This window comes from Herpailurus yagouaroundi, unplaced genomic scaffold, assembly GCF_014898765.1.
Source record: "Herpailurus yagouaroundi ecotype Mexico unplaced genomic scaffold, PumYag 195, whole genome shotgun sequence".
Lineage (NCBI taxonomy): Eukaryota > Metazoa > Chordata > Mammalia > Carnivora > Felidae > Herpailurus > Herpailurus yagouaroundi.
In genome coordinates this window covers 6,887,281-6,900,422 of record NW_024412426.1, presented here as the reverse complement: position 1 = coordinate 6,900,422, position 13,142 = coordinate 6,887,281, and the positions used below count along the sequence as shown (strand labels likewise).

General features: G+C 40.5%; 1 long non-coding RNA gene across 1 annotated transcript in view; it reads right to left on the bottom strand.

Annotated features, from left to right (window-relative positions):
* Nucleotides 1–739: 739 nt before the first annotated feature.
* Nucleotides 740–13,142, bottom strand: part of LOC121011691 (uncharacterized) — a 37,608-nt gene continuing 25,205 nt past the window's right edge. Inside the window, exon 2 of the long non-coding RNA XR_005781700.1 lies at nucleotides 740–1,283. This is a non-coding gene — a long non-coding RNA (uncharacterized LOC121011691). The remainder of the gene's footprint in view (nucleotides 1,284–13,142) is intronic.

Genomic DNA, 13,142 nt, shown 5'->3' with positions numbered 1-13,142 from the left:
GTATACAATAATGTATCTGGAGCTGCCATTGCTTGTGTGTTAAATTAAGATTGTTTTGTTTCAAAACTTCTAAAATTAAATGTGGTTCGATTGATTTAGAATTGAGAAAAATTGACTGCCATTGTTCTACCAAGGAAACCTCTTACCAGTCCAACAAGGAACTGTAAGGATTTCCTTACTTTTAGCGAATCTGTTTTTGGCATAGGTTGTAAATTGAGCAGAATTTGGGGATCTGTATCTGGCTTGAAAGTCCTGTATGTCAAATTTCAAGACATAGGCTACTATTGTGGGTTACAATGACTGGGAGAGGTTATTAACATAGTTGCCCATATTCTTGGGGTAGAAATCTGTAGTGTGAGATAGAAGCCTGATGTCTATACCATGATAGGTAATATGTACTATGCTAAGTTTCCTGTGTGTCTTCTATACACATGACAAGGTGTCCCTGTTTTTAAAGTCTGGACATAGTGTCTGTGGATCTGGTGTTATTTTTCTTATAGGTGAATATGGATTAAACAGTAAGTTGGGAGTATAGTAATGAACAGGTTTTTTTTTTTTTTTTGCTGATTTCTATTTAAAGAAATAATTGCCCATTTTGCATATTCATCAGATGCCCTTTTGTCAGAAAATGCTAGCACACAAAGTGAATCAGGAATTAAACTGAGGTTATTTTCACAGAGACCCTGCCATGTGTCCAATGCTGCGCTCAATTCAGTAAGATAAAGGAAAAGTGCAAAAGTCAGTACCTAGTCTTGGTGTATGTGCTGGGTTGTAATACCAAAATCCAGTTAGCAGTTCAGGCCAATCTTCATCCTCCAAGTCAGTCTCTCGAAGGGAGTGTTGTTCATGATCCTTGTTGTTTCTTGTGGAGATTGAAATGGAGGTTTCTACCGCTTCATCAGCTTCCCAAAGTATTTGGCTGAAGGTTTCCTGTGAGTAGATGGTGCTGATAATGAAGGGTGGTATGGAGAGGTGGGGCTTGGTGATGCCTGGGATGTGGGTGATGCTGGTGAGTCCTCGTTTTGCGGTAAGGTGACCAGGATGGTGATCTGTGAAGGAAGTAGAGGATGTCACAGACAGTGCACTTATTATCTGGACCAGAAGGTGGCGTTGCACATTGGAACAGTGGTGCAGTGCTATTGCTGGCGGAAGAGTATCCATAGCAGCGATAAGTATGGTAACCAATAGTGAGCAGTAGGCAGCACTATGGCCAGCAGGCAGTACACGGCACTGACCCGCTTTGTGGGTCTCGATGGGGTTAAAGATACACAGCAGATTTTTGCCTGCAAAATAAAGATAATGTTGTCTGAGATTTTTAAAATAATTATCTACTTAGCTTACATTCTTTATTTAAATGTTTATTTACTTTTGAGAGAGAGAGCGCGGGGAGACAGAGGATCCAACGCGGTCTCTGCACTGACAGCAGAGAGTTGATGTGGGGCTCGAACTCACGAACCATGAGATCATAACTCCAGGTTGAAGTCAGATGTGTCACCGACTGAGCCACCCGGGCACCCCAATGTCCTATAAATGTTTCTTTCTTGTTGTTCTTGGTACTCAAGAAAATCTGTTGTTACTGTGGCCGTTACTGCCAGTATTCCCCTAAGCATGACTGCTCTGCACCAAGCTAGGCTAGGTTAAAGATGAGGCATGTTGATGGTGTTGTTCTTCATGTCTGAAATTTTTATAGAGGAATCAAATTATTTTATTTAATTTGATATAATATGATGTTTCCTTCACCCACCCAATAGGTGTATCAGTGGCAGGTGCTGTAATTTCCCCAATATTATATACTATACTGATGAATATATGTATTCATATGTTAGTGAATTTCTCAATTTGACCACTAGATGGAAGCATTCTCTCAAAAATTGTTCAGCACTTCTCTGGGTTTTTTTAAATTTAATTAAACAAATTTTTTTTTTAAATGTTTATTTTTGAGAGACAGAGCGTGAGTGAGGCAGGGCAGAAAGAGAGGGAGACACAGAATCTGAAGCAGGCTCCGGGCTGTCAGCACAGAGCCTGACTCGGGGCTTGAACTTGTGAACCGTGATATGACCCGAGCCAAAGTCGGATGCTTAACTAACTGGGCCTCCCAGGTGCTCCCCAGTGGGTCTTTTAATGCAAATATAGTTCTATTTTACCTTTCTTCAAAAAATTTTTTTAAAATGTTTATTTATTTTTGAGAGAGCACAAATGGGGAAGGAGCAGAGAGAGAGGGAGACACAGAATCTGAAGCAGGCTCCAGGCTCTGAGGTGCCAGCACAGAGCCTGACGCGGGGCTCGAACTCACGGACCGCGAGATCATGACCTGAGCCAAAGTCGGCGCTTAACCGACGGAGCCACCCAGGCGCCCCAAATATAGTTCTGTTTTTCTAATGAGATAGCTTCAGGACATGTTTTGCACTTAGGAACACATGTGTAATATGTAATTGTATTATAGTAATGTAACACATATTTTTGAAAAAGCGATTTAGGCATTCTTTTGTTTTCTGGCACAAAACAATTTAAATATAGACAGGAATAAACTGGAGTCATGAGAAAGATATAAGGAAAACCTAGAAGTGAATGGTCTACCTACCACACTAGAGTCACCTTTTAATTTCTAATATTTTCTCAACCATGCCTTTATACATGTTGTCCTGGGCCTGGAATGTCTTCAAAATCCTAACTTTTTCAGGTGTTACCTGCTGTCATACTTCACTCTTCCCTTTATCCTGAGGACAGAATACTTCCTTCCTACAGAAATACTTCCCTGTATTTCCAGTGTAACACCCTCCCCTTGTCCAGTGGTTTATTTATTCATCTATTTATCTGTCTCTCCTTTCACCGTGAGCCTTTTTTTTTTTTTAATGTTTTTAATGTTTATTATTTTGAGAGAGAGAGAGGGAGTGGGGGAGGGTCAGAGAGAGGGAGAGAGAGAATCCCAAGCAGACTCCTTATTGTCAGCATGGAGACCATTGCGGGGTTTGAACTCAAGAACCGGGAGATCATGAACTGAGCCGAAATCAAGAGTTGGTTGCTCAACGAACTGAGCCTCCCATGTGCCCCTCACTGTGAACTTCTGAGCACTGGAACTAGGGTGTGAGTCTGGCTGAGGTACCTGTTATGTGCTGGAATCCAATGATTGTTTGCTGAACGAATGCCGACCTTACCTAGCCGTGTGTAAACTTTGCTATCCATCGTACGAGACATTATTTGGCCAAAAATCCAGCAAATCAAATGGTCTTCTTACCTTCTCCTCCATACATTTCCAATACTAGCCATGCCTCTACATACGGATTGGAGAGCTGAAGCAGAATTTAGTGACAGAGTTTGAAACTCCCAGAGTTTCTTACATTTTTTTTGTGAACGTGGAAAACCTCTTTAGTTTAAAGTCACTGTATTAATTTTATGGCCATGATGTAATACAAAAATATGTATCTTATTGTGGACTTTGTTGAACCTATTTTATAATAAATAACTAATGTTATGAATAAAACCAAATACTGGTTGTTAAAGAATTTGAAGGGGGTCTGTACAATGTATAGAAAATATACCCCTTGCAATACTACTAGGAACCTTTTAGGAAATTAATGTTGTTACCCCTTCCCGAGGATACAGGCTTCTTTTAGCCACTCAAAAAAGGAAACTAATCCAAACTATTATGTTAGGTCCTGCGAGAAGAGAGCTATGATTGATCGCATTTTTTTTTTATAATTTTTTTTAACGTTTATTTATTTTTGAGACAGAGATAGAGGATGAACGGGGGAGGGTCAGAGAGAGAGGGAGACACAGAATCGGAAGCAGGCTCCAGGCTCTGAGCTGTCAGCACAGAGCTCGATGCGGGGCTTGAACTCACGGACTGTAAGATCATGACCTGAGCCGAAGTCGGACGCTCAACCAACGGAGCCACCCAGGTGCCCCTGATCACATTTGTGTATTGCACTTGGATTTTTTGGAGGTTTATCTAATATCAGAATGACTATAAAATTATATTTAAAGCTCTTATAACTACAGATTCTGTTTTACTGTTTATAATACAGAGAATGTAGTGAAGAGTCTTCCCTAGGGCCCTAAGTGAGAGGATATCAGTAAGGATTTGATGATTAAGTATTTTCAGACCTAAAAATCCTAATTTTTTTTTTTAGTGTTTGTTTTTGAGAGTGAGAGACTGAGTGCGAGCGGGAGAGGGGCAGAAAGAGAAGGAGACACAGAATCTGAAGCAGGCTCCAGGTTCTGAGCTGTCAGCACAGAGCCCGACGCGGGGCTCAAACCCACAAACCATGAGACCATGACCTGAGCTGAAGTTGGACGCTTAACTGACTGAGCCAGCCAGTGCCCCCAAACCCTAAGTTTGAATGAATAATTTAAGTAGACATTTTAGCTTAAGTTAAATTATAAAGTTAGACTTTTTGTTGCACCGGTAACAAGAAAACTCAGAAACAAACCAACTAACGTTTATAGTATTTCACCGTCTGTAGAAAGCGCTTTTATGTACTGTATTTCGTTTGACTGAGACAACAGTCTGCAAAGACAGGCAAGGTGAATATAATTTATTTAGAAAAAAGGAACTAGATGGGGCGCCTGGGTGGCGCAGTCGGTTAAGCGTCCGACTTCAGCCAGGTCATGATCTTGCGGTCCGTGAGTTCGAGCCCCACGTCGGGCTCTGGGCTGATGGCTCAGAGCCTGGAGCTTGTTTCCGATTCTGTGTCTCCCTCTCTCTCTGCCCCTCCCCTGTTCATGCTATGTCTCTCTCTGTCCCAAAAATAAATAAACGTTGAGAAAAAAGGAACTAGAAACTCATGGATTTAAGTAATTTGATTGATGTTATACAGCTAATAGCGTGACAGCCTTTCGCCTGCAGCCCTGGTCTCCTGACCTCTTGACCTCTAACCCCACATGTTTTCATAATCATCCAGAAGCTGAGGGGTTTAGTCCCGTTTCTGTCCCTGAAGTGCTGTATAAACGTTAGCACCTAAATATTTTGAGTTTCATTTTCCTTGTTTGGAGCATGAATGTTAATATCTGTCTCTTCTGTGTGAGAAGGTCACTGTGAAGTACATCAAAGCTGTTAAGTCTTGTGTGAGGTATTACTGTGATTTCTTGGAAATGTATGTGTGTAATAGAATTGATCCTATAGACCTGTGAAGCCAGGATCATTAATTGTTGGGAGAGGGGATGTCTTTTAGGTTATACAGGGCTCAGCTCAGATTACAGATTGTTAAAACATGGGACCTGAAGTCAGATAAAAATAAATTTTAATACTGCTCAGCCATTTACCAGTAGTGTGACATTGGCCAGATATTAATGATAACGTTAGTTATTATATATGTCTATTTTAGGGGAATCTTTAGACAATGAACAGATTTTAACAATTTACTTAAATTTGCAGTGTAGAGGAGAAACATTAAGAGCCGTAACTGAATTTTATCTTAAAAAAAAAAAATCTCTGGACAAAAGTTTATATGAAATTTGCTACGGTAGCCACACTGTGGCACTCCTTACTTATGTAAGACTATTCATTTCAAATTTTCTCAGCAAATTGTGCTTTATGAAATGCAATACCGTACTATTTGTAGGGAATTCATTGTTTTCTTACATGTTCTTCAGCATATTAGTAACTTACTGCAGAGTTTCATAAATAGCAATGTAGTAATCCCAAATAATTAAAAGTAAAAAAAAAAACCATTGGAATCTCAAATTCAGAAAACACTGTAGCTTCTTGCTTTTGATGGTGTGATAGTGTGTGTGTGTTTGCGTGCGTGGGTATGTGCACAAGGCGACTTAGGGATGAAAGTGCAAAATAGCAAGAGTTCAGCAAACCACTTAAATAATACTTGTTACAAGGCATGTGCTCATCAACCAGCTACCTTTGTTCCCAGAGGTGGATTGCCCTCATAGCTATAACTTGAGCCATCGACTGTATGATTTACCAGGAACAGAAACAAAATGCTAGCCTTCACTGAGAAGAGATGAACCCAAGCAACCAATAATACTAACCGAAGGCCTTATTATAGTCAAGTGAATGGAATCCGTGAAATCTGGATGGGACCCACAAGTTGCCATCAATGAGATCTTGGTTAGAAGTAGTTCAAATTTTTTTTTTTTCCCATGAGAGACTCTGAATGAATTTCTTGAAAGAGGAATAGGCACTGCACAGGATGACACATGGGCTTGCTAGAGGGTGAAGCATCTAGAAGACTGACTTTCTTAGGAAGTCCAGCCTGGAGACACCCGAGGGAGGTAGAGGAGGTGAAACAGCTCACTGTGTCCCACTTTGTGCGTAAGGAAAGGATGAGGGAAGACCACCTGCATTTTTCTGCTGAAATCTGGAAGACTCACACTCTCAGCACACATTTTTATTGAGCATCTAGCTTTTCAAACACAGGCGGTCGAGCATGGGGCATCAAAACCACTTGCTTGCAGTTTAATTTCCAGGAACACACACACTAGTGTAAGAATAGACATGGGCACAGATGAACAGAATGTAAACCCATCTGAGGAAAGTTTCTTGATAGACCGTAATAAATACCTGATGATTGTGAAGTTATTTTATCAGATGTTCTAGCTTATGTTATGAATTTAAAAAATCATATTATTATCCTTTGCTACATGCTAGGGGGCATGATAAATTCTTTATACAAATAATCCTAATTCTGACAGAACTTCTGAAGCGTAGATATTTTTATCCCTATTTTACAAGTTAAAAAGTAAGATTGATTGATTTGTCACCAACAGAGGTCTGATTCTAGAATTCCTGCTTTGGAACTACAGTTCCAGCATTGTGACTCCAACTTCAGGGATATTTTCAGTACCCAAAGGGCGAAAGGATCACTGAATAAAATAGATTACTTTGCTTCCAGTGGCAGGAGAAAGGGACACAGCTAGTGCAGGCACATTAGGATGAAAGGAGTGGTCCGGGCAATGGCACGATGGACAATACATTTCGTGAGACTTTCTTCTAACCATTACATTTATCTATCTATCTGTCTATCTATCTATCTATCTATCTATCTATCTATCTATCTATCATATTAGAGAGAGAGTGTGAGTGGGGGAGAAGGGCAGAGGCAGAGAGAGAGAGAAATCCCAAGTAGGCTCCATGCTCATTGTGGAGCCCGATGCTGGGCTTGATCCCACCACCCTGAGATCATGACCTGAGCCAAAATCAAGTTGGATGCTCAACCGACTGAGCCATCCAGGCGCCCTTCTAATCATTAGTATTAATTAATTAAAGGAACACTAACACTGACCCAGATCTCCTATGTTGGGCTACCCCCAACAATTCATTCATTCCCTGAGGATTTTATTTGTTGTAATATGTTGTTAATGACTCTGTACTTGGTGAGAGCAGTGGAGTCTACACAACATGACAACAAAGCCAGTAGAGCTTTAGTGAGGCAAGAAGCCAATATATGATGGGTGAGACAACGTCAACAGAAATGACTCACCCCAAAAGATGCTTCTCCAATAGTTTCTGTCATATTCTAAATAACACTTAATGGCTTAAAGCCTTCACATGACCAGGCTACTTTTTAAACCTCATTTCCTAGCATTTTGCCCCTTGAATGTTCTGCTCCAGCCACATAATCTGGAAGTCTATTAAGTTTTCTCCTCCACGTCATGCCTTTCTGTCTGTCTAGTATATTTCTTATTCAGACACCTGTTTGGCCAGGGTCTCCACTCTCTTCAGGTGACATTCATCAGTGAGGGTGACCACCCTGTGTAAAGTAACAACCATACACTACCTGCCCCCTTAGGCTACTATATTTTTCTCCAGAAAACTTACCATCTAACATAATGCACTACATATCTGTGTATTTGTGTGATTGTTGCGATGTCCAGAGATGCCAGAGAATTTCCTTGCCTTGTTCACTTTTGTAACTTCAGTGCTCAGAATAATAAATACTTGTTGATGGAATGATACTGTGATTATTTTGCTAATAGTGTGGACAGGGTTTTTTTTTTTTTTTTTTTTTTTTTTTTTTTAACATTTCCGTTAGAGGACCATGGTGTATTAGGCTAAACATGCAAGTTTTGAGCACTTAATATATATATCTTATTCATAATACATAATATATGTTATATATTACGAATATATATACTCATACATACTAGACACAGTAGTAGGTGATGGCACAACAGCAGTGATCAAGATTATGTCCCTTCAAGGACTTGAGGCACATAAACAGGTACCACAGTACAGAGTAATAAGAGGATTCGTTTCCAAGGTGCTCTAGGTGAGCATAAGATGGGCACCTAGCCCAGGTCCAAGAAATCAGAATATGTAGCCAAGAAGAATGGCGTCAAAGCTGAGCTATGAAGGACAAGTAGAAGTTAGCCAAGCAAAGAGGAGAGGGAAAGATACTGCAAACCTGTATAAAGGCAAGTCATTCCAAACTGAAATCACATTTCTTCTAAATATCATATTCTTCTAAAAATTATTTTTTGTTTTTACTACTAACCAAGGATCTTGAATTGAAAAATATCTTAACAGATACATTTGATGTATTTGAGTGGTATGTCTTCTCAATTTTCCATTGCTTAAGGAGTCATTTCCTGACCTAGGAAGAGAGTAAAATTTTACGGACAACAGACCGGGATTTGAAATCCTGTTTACTTAACAGTTGAGTGTTTGAGCCAAGGGTTCGAAGTCTGAATTTCCAATTGTAAAACAAGTATGCCATCACCCACCTCATTAAGTGGCTGTGAGCATTCATTTATTCAAATTAAAGGTCCCATTGGATGCCAGGAACAATTTTAGAACTAAGTTCCAGCTGCAGAGATGGGTAAGAACCCTGCCCACTCGGAATTCTACTCAATTTGAGTACATATGTGGGGTGGGGGAAGAAGCAGACATATTACAAATAAATTCAAACAAAAGCAAGTGACACAGTAGCATGAAGACAAGCATGAGATAGAGAAGTGGGATGAGGATTATTTTGGATAATGTGTATTTTCTCAGAGGAAATAGAATTTCAACCAGGCACCTGAGGAGTAGAAGGAGCCAGTTATGGGGTGCCTGGGTGGCTCCGTTGGTTTGATTTCAGCTCAGGTCATGATCTCGCAGTCCGTGAGTTCGAGCCCCATGTCAGGTCTGTGCTGCTCGGAGCCTGGAGCCTGCTTCTGCTTCTTGTCTCCCTCTCTGTCTGCCTCTCCCCTGCTTGCATGCTGTCTCTTTCTCATTCTCAAAAATAAGTAAACATTAAAAAAAATTAAAAAACAAAAGAAGCCAGTTGTGGGAATTTGTGGGGGATAAAATTCTATGCAGGGCGAATAACTGCTATCAAGGCCTGGAGCTGACATGAGTTTAGCATGTTTGAGGCCCAGAATATAAGGTGTATATTAGCTGGAGCAGATGGATGCAGGATGCAACTCAGATTCTAGGATCAGATATCAGACCATGAAGACAGATGCAGGTTAAATGAGGACCCCCTCACCCGATTTATTGAAGTGTAATTGACAAATAAAATGTAAATATAGTTAAAATGTGCAATACTATGATTTAATAAATGTAAACATTGAAATGTTACCTATCACCTCACAATTACCTTTTTTCCCCCTTTTTTTGGTGAGTGTATTTAGGATCTATTCTTTTATTTCTTTTATAAATTTTTTTTTAATGTTTATTCATTTTTGAGAGACAGAGACAGAGCATGAGTGGGGAAGGGGCAGAGAGAGAGGGAGACGCAGAATCCGAAGCAGGCTCCAGGCTCTGAGCTGTCAGCACAGAGCCCGATGCGGGGCTCAAACTCACGAACTGTGAGATCATGACCTGAGCCGAAGTCAGGTGCTCAACCGACTGAGCCACCCAGGCGCCCCAGGATCTATTCTTTTAGAAAATTTTTAATAGTTAATGCAGTATTTTTTTAGTGTTAAGATTATGTTCATATTATTTATTAAAAAAATTTTTAAATGTGTATTTATTATTGAGAGACAGAGAGAGACAGAGCATGAGCAGGTGAGGGGCAGAGAGAGAAGGAGACACAGAATCCGAAGCAGGCTCTAGGCTCCGAGCCGTCAGCACAGAGCCCGACATGGGGCTCAAACTCACAAACCTCAAGATCATGACGTGAGCCGAAGTCAGATGCTTAACCAGCTGAGCCACCCAGGCACCCCTATTATTTATTTTTTTAAAAAGATTATTTATTTTGAGAGAGAGTGGGGAAGGAGCAAAGAGAGGGAGAGGGGAGAGAAAGAATCCCAAGTAGGCTTTCTTTGTGCTGTCAGCACAGAGCCCCGCATAGGGTTTGATCTCATGAACTGTGAGATCATGACTGGAGTTGAAGTCAAGATTCAGATACTTAACTGACTGAGCCACCCAGGTGCACCTTAATGCAGTATTTTTAACTATAGTGACCGCACTGCACATTAGATCCTCATAATATTCTTAAGAATTAATATTCTTAATTATAGTGTCAATTCTACTAAATATGTAATTGATATTTCTGGTAACTCACTTTTCATAGGTGTTAGGAACACATTTTCTCTTTGATTATCTGACACGGACCATTGAGAAGGCCGTTGGATTTGTTAGGCATAATTATTCCAGGTGCTGAGAAAGATTGTCACGCTAATTACAGTAACTCAACTCTAATATGCCATCATCTGTAAGATGTGCTAGTATTTCTGTTGCATTAGAAAGGAAGAGCAGTGCAAATAAATGCTTTTAAAAAACAGAATTTTATGGGGTGCGTGAGTGGCTCCGTCAGGTAAGCCTCCGACTCTCGATCTTGACTCGGGTCTTGATCTGAGGGTCGTGAGTTTGAGCCCCACAGTTGGGCTTTGCACTGGGTGTGGAGCCTACTTAAAATTATTTCACATTGATGAAAGAAGTCTTTTAATTTAATTAATGTAGATTTTTATTGTGTATCATTGTTGTACTTGTTTAAGGAGAAAGGTGTATGTGAATTAGGGCATTCCTGAAACATCTTCACATTGGAGTCCATTTTTACCAATGTTTTTGGTCTCAGTCACTGAGATCTGTATTTCTCATGCAGTATATAATTCCATGAAGACTTTGGTGATACACACACTTTAAAAAAAAAAAATTGGTTTATTTTTGGGGGGGGGCAGAGGGTCTGAAGCAAGCTCTGTGCTGACAGCAGAGATCCCAATGTAGGGCTCAAACTCCCCAGCTGTGAGATTATGACCTGAGACAAAGTTAGATGCTTAACCGACTGAGCCACCCAAGCACCCCAGAACACACACTTCTTAAAAGAGTGTTTCACTGTTGTCACTAGGATTTTCTTCCAAGCTACTGCCACAAATATTGGTACTGAAGCTTTTTGATCTTACCAGAAGGTGTCAAAGGAAAGTTTTTAGATGCCAGTTGGAGTTTATAGTGTCCTCAAAAGGCTCTTAATTGGTTTAATGACTGAAACATTAAGGGAGTAGTATTTCCTCAGTCCTCTCGCCAGGAGTGACAACCACATGTGTGGATGCACGATCAGCGATCACTCCAGCACGATTGTAACACAGCCGACAGGGATGGTGGGACCCCAGTGATGATAGAAGCCAGTTTTAGAGGTGGTAACATCTGAAAAAAGCGTACCTTCCCAATGATGAAATGCAGAAAGTGAAAAGATAGTATATCAGGCTATTGCAGACTGAGCATTTCTTGCACGTGTATAATTTACTTTGCTTACCGAAGAATCTAGTCTTTTTCTTGTGGACTTTGATACCAGGAAGGTGTCCCGCATTGTAGACTTTCATATTCCAGGTTCCAGAAAGATGAGTTGTATAAGTGATATCTGTTCACATGTCCTAGCACTTGGTATATACTTGATGCTATTTTTAAGTACTTTGCAAATATGAACGGATATCCTCCTCATGGCCACTGGGAGAGGTAGATATATTATTATTATTTTTATTTTACAGGTGTAGGAACAGATGAATAGAAAACAAGTTGCTCAGTATTACAAATCTAGTAAGTGGCAGAATTTGAATTCAAACCAAGGGAGTCTGGTTCTTGAGTCTGCATTTTCTTGTATAAATGTGCTGTAAGTACAAAAACAATAGCATTCACAAATCTGTTTTTAAGTAGGATATGACTATTCCACAACATCTGATGTGGCTTTCAGTTCTAAGTCTAGTTTTTAGAGTGCTGCTTTTTTTTTTTAATGTGTATTTATTTATTTATTTTGAGAAAGTGAGAGAGAGAGAGAGAGAGCATGCAGGGGAGGGGCAGAGAGAGAGAGAGAGCGAGAAGGAATCTCAAGCAGGCTCCATGCCATGAGCACAGAGCCCGATGTAGGGTTTGATCTCACAACCATGAGATCATGACGTGAGCCGAAACCAAGAGTGTGTTGCTTAACTGGCTGAGCCACCCAGGTGCCCCTAGAGTACTACCTTTGCTCCTGACTCCTACTCTGTCTCTAGATTTGCGTTAATTCTTTCCTGGGTGAAGCAACCTTCTGTGAGTGGTGTGGGCACTAGATGGAGGCTTTCTCAACTTTGGTGCTGCTGACCTTCCAGGTTGAATTATTCTTGCTGTGAGGGGCTCTTCGGTGTCTTGCAGGAGCTTTAGGAGCATGCTTGGCCTCTACCCACTAGATACCAGAAGCGCCCCCTAGTTGTGGCAACTGAAACGTTTCAAGACATTGCCAAGTGCCCATTAGGGGTCAGAATCACACTTGGTTGAGGACCCTTGGGTTAGAGGTATAGTCAGTGCAGACTAGTTTTTGTGGATAAGCTAATAGAGGATTTCTTTTACTAGTGTATGTGGTTCTAACTCTGTAATGACTGAGTAGAAGTGTTTACATAATCCACACAAGTATGTCTTTGTATAGATTTTAGCAGAGTGAGGAACAGAGAAGAGGTGAACTATGAATCATGCTGGCAGATGGAGGGGTAAACAGAGGCATGGGTAACATTTTCCTGCTGGACTTACACAGTATTTTACACAGCACTTTCTCATTAACATTGGATTTTAAAAAGGGTGTCTAAATGCACATTAGAATAAAAGGATTTATTGAATCTTTTTTTAAATTTTTAATGTTTATTTATTTTTAAAAATTTTTCTTAATGTTTTATTATTTATTTTTGAGACAGAGAGAGACAGGGCATGAATGGGGGAGGGTCAGAGAGAGGGAGACACAGAATCTGAAACAGGCTCCAGGCTCTGAGCTGTCAGCACAGAGCCCGACGCGGGGCTTGAA